We start from the raw sequence: 4066 nt of genomic DNA on the forward strand, positions 1-4066 counted from the left end.
GCTTCGTACAAAATATTAGCTTGGCCAATAAGTCTGTGCGGTCGTTTTCGACAGTTGTCCTTTCGGCTGTAAAATGTAAGCAAACTTGAGACATTTCGAGCTTACGTTTTTTGAAAAATAGTGCGCAGATTGGTCAAGTGTTTTTTTTTTTTTTTTTCATAGCGTGTCCAATTTAAAAATGGAAAATCAAAACAATCATTTTAAAAAGGGAAAAAATGCGACGCAAGCGCGTAAAAAATTTGTGATGCGTTTGATAAAGATGCACCAAAAGTGGCTCGCTAAATTTCTGTTCTGATGATAGACATAAAATTAAATAATGATAGATTCAATTAGATAATTAACAGAAATTAGATAGAAAAATCAATTAGATAGAAAATTAATTGTTACTATTCCTCCAATTGTTCATATACGAATTATACTAATAAGAATAATATTGATAACGAAATTAAGATTATATGGAAGATATTTTATAATAATTAGACATGAATTTATTTATTTCTTCTGGAGCGCGGAATTATAAAACTACCAGGAAGATGGCAAGAAATAATGGATTAAAATGATCAATACATTCTTGAATAAAGTTGTTGTTTAACATGAAAAAGTTTTCTGTCATTTACTTGGAAAAAAAATCGCACAAACTTATACTGGCCAACGGAACATATTCGTGGTAAGTAATCTAAGCAACGTTTCAGTAGGGACGATGTCGGGAAAATGGCACCTAATCGCGGCTGAAGTCGAAGAACAGCCGGACGCGGTTGAAATACCGCTCATTAGCGACACGCGAAGCTAAATGTAGCAAATCGATTCACAAGCAGCTGAATGAGACGCACTTGATTTCATTTAGGCGCGACGCTTTTTAAACGACGACAATGTGCATTGAGTGTATGCGTGGGTAAATACACGGTGTCACGCGGCGTCGCGCTAATTTCGTCCACGGAAAACGGATTGCACGTCCCAGCCCCCACCCCCCCGCCTCGCATATCACGTTAGGATAAAATACGATGAAAGATTTGCCGGAAGCTGTTGCCATCGAACAAGCTCCCTCAACTTTTCTACACGACGCGTTTTTTCACCGTTTTTCAACGAGGACGCGCACGCAGTGCTCGTAGAACTAACAGTTATGACGACGACAACGCGCGTTTTTTCACGGTATATTCGCGGCCGCGGCGTGTCGCGTGCATACTCGTAGTTAACATTTCCCGTGCAGCATAAAAAACTAGATTATGCTGTACGCAAAAGCCACCGAGCGCGGACGGAGCAGCAGCAACAACAATTTGGAACAGAGCAGTAAAAACGCCGCTGCGATTTCGTCGAACAACAAAACAACACAATCGACGTAATTGCACAGCTCAAATAAAATATAAATATAAAAACATTGTTGACGATAAGAAAAATTTTCACGATGAGAAACTTTCAGACGTCTATAAACTTTCTTCTAGCTGTGAATTGCGAAAATTCAGTATCCTAAAAGAGTTGCTCTTTGCAAGCAATTCTTCTGGCTTCCTCAATTCCTGACTTCTATTCTATTTCTCAAGCATCACAGTCACAATCTTCGAGATCTCAATCGTAATTTCAACAATAATTCATTTCTTTCGGGAACCTTAACCACTTGCGCTGCCAACTGATTCGCGGACCATAACGAGTGACCAAACTCTATACAACAACTGGTCGCTTTCTTTTTAAACTCGTCGGTTATCGCTGAATAGAAATTATTGTGAAGTAATAAATTTATTATTTGTTTCGTCTATTTTGTTTTACTTGAATGTAACTGAGAAAATATTACAATTACAAAAAATTCTCGACGTCAAGAGATTAAATATGAATAATGCAAGAGCTGGTACTTATTGCATCTCCGGACAAATTCCTTGATGTAACTGACAGACAGTTTATTGTCGTAATTAGCAGAAAGCTAGCCTAAACGTCTTAACGACATCCTGTACAGAAGCATATGTGTTCCGTTGAAATAGCTTCCATTCTTCCTTGGTTAAGCGAAGATATTAGCGGCTACGACAAATACGCAAAATACGAGAAAAGAGTGGGACAATCTTCTCACGCGAAAGAACTCAGGAATTATCGGCGTCAACTGAAAAAAAATGTACGCTCCGTGTTGTACACGACAAATTGAGAGAACGGATACGCGGACGAAACGACTAGAGCTAATGAACAAATGATATTAATTTAATGATAATCGCACGCCGATAAAGCAACAATGAGATGCTAGCGCGACATAACGACATTGCGCTGGAACAGTGATTCGCTGAATTAATTATTCATGCTGACTTAAACCGTCAGCCGTCGTTGCGTTCTATCGTAATTACGCTAAATGTTCCATTTTCCCCTCTCGTGAAGAATATCGTGCAAATTAAACGCAAATATACGCAACATCGAGAGCGAAATATACGCGCAATATATATATATATAACTGACGAACAATTAAAAGAAGAGGAACGCATTTCCATGATAATTTTTAACGGAAATTTCAATGTTCGTTTATCAACGCCGGGTCCGCGGTCGCAATATCTCTGTGATTTCAATAAACGTCCGCGAAGATTAATGGACAATTGTTATAGGTAATTAATAGTGTTCGTTCGCATTTGACGGTCTATTGAAACTAGTTATCAATTGTTTGCCTGTCCTTTGTTTTATCGCTTCTTCGTGCACGGAATTTTCTTTGTCAGGGAAAGCGGAGTTATCGAACAACCTTCAGCGGCCTTCCTCGGACAAAGCGGCGAGCTAATAAGATGGAAAGTGAGAGAAAAGTGTCGGGTGGAGTAAGTGTCTCTTGTCGCGGTCTTACAGGGTTATTAAAATTGCTCGTCAGAGGATTATCGTCGAGTATGGGTGTTAAATAGTTGGATTAGAGTTCGCCTTGCTCGGTCGAAACGTTTCAAATGCAACGTTTCAAATTCGACGTCGATTTCGAGTGTTCAGTTTGTTTAAAAATTCCGTTTACACACACACACACACACTGTTGTTCGTCGGAGCAAGTTTAACGCGTCTTCTTCGAGAAAAGGGGGGAAAAAAGCTCTTTCGTCGAGACGCCGACCGCCTCGAGGTTCCCAAGACGCGATGAAATATACTCGATATCAGAAAATGATGCAACCGATCGAGAATCTTCCGCACGACACGTCGTGACTTCGCGTAACTTCGAAATCTCATTTTTGCATACGAGCGAGCACTCGCTCGATAAAGTGAATATAAATTACCATATCAATGGACGCCAGGAATTCATCGCGCGCGCTCGTAATCTGTATTTTCCGCCGGCTGATTCGAGATTTCGTTAGAAAACCGATTGACGACGGCAGGCATCTGTTTGTCGTTTCGTCCGACAAAGAGAAAAATTCAGGTCGAGGTGTGTTTCAGCTGGGCAAAAAATTTATGCGAAAACACGCACACACACGTCGTCTTCCCATATAAATCGCAAGATATGTAATAATTTGTGGGGCAGAGAAAGAGAGAGAAAGAGAGAATTGGGCACCCTCTCCCGTACGAATCGCCGTTAAATTCGAACTTCACTCCGACTTATTGTGCCGTGGTTTCTTCCAAGTTTAAAGCCCTCTTGATTTAGCGTTTCTTTAGTTTTTCGAGCACGGCCGGTAGAACGGCGGAATGAAGATTTGTTTATAGAGGAATGAAACGCTTTATTGTTCTCGCTTCACGCGGTATTCCCGGTTGCTATGAAACTTGTACCAAGTGTACGGCCGCCTCTTCTCTCGTTGCCCCGTAATTTCACTTTATCTCGCCGCCGACTTCTTTCCTAATCCCGTTTCTTTTATTTTGTTCACGTGCGCCGCGCCGTAAGCAATGTGCAACGAAAGAAAGCAAGGACAAAGAGATACGAAGAACGTATCGTGCAACAGTGACGTTCAGACGCACGTCATGTTCGTCAAACCTCGAACGATACGAGTACGACTACTCCAGCTTTATGAAGTTATTGAAATTGTCTCTTTGCTTTCCACTGTCAACAGCCCAGACGCGCAAGTTCGATCTGAAATTTCCGAACGTCTCGTTGCAAATAGTAGCGAGTGCAAGTTTTCTTTTTTTTTTTTTTTTTTTAATAAAAACG

Source organism: Frieseomelitta varia, unplaced genomic scaffold, assembly GCF_011392965.1.
Source record: "Frieseomelitta varia isolate USP_RPSP 00005682 unplaced genomic scaffold, Fvar_1.2 scaffold_971, whole genome shotgun sequence".
Taxonomy (NCBI): Eukaryota; Metazoa; Arthropoda; class Insecta; order Hymenoptera; family Apidae; genus Frieseomelitta; species Frieseomelitta varia.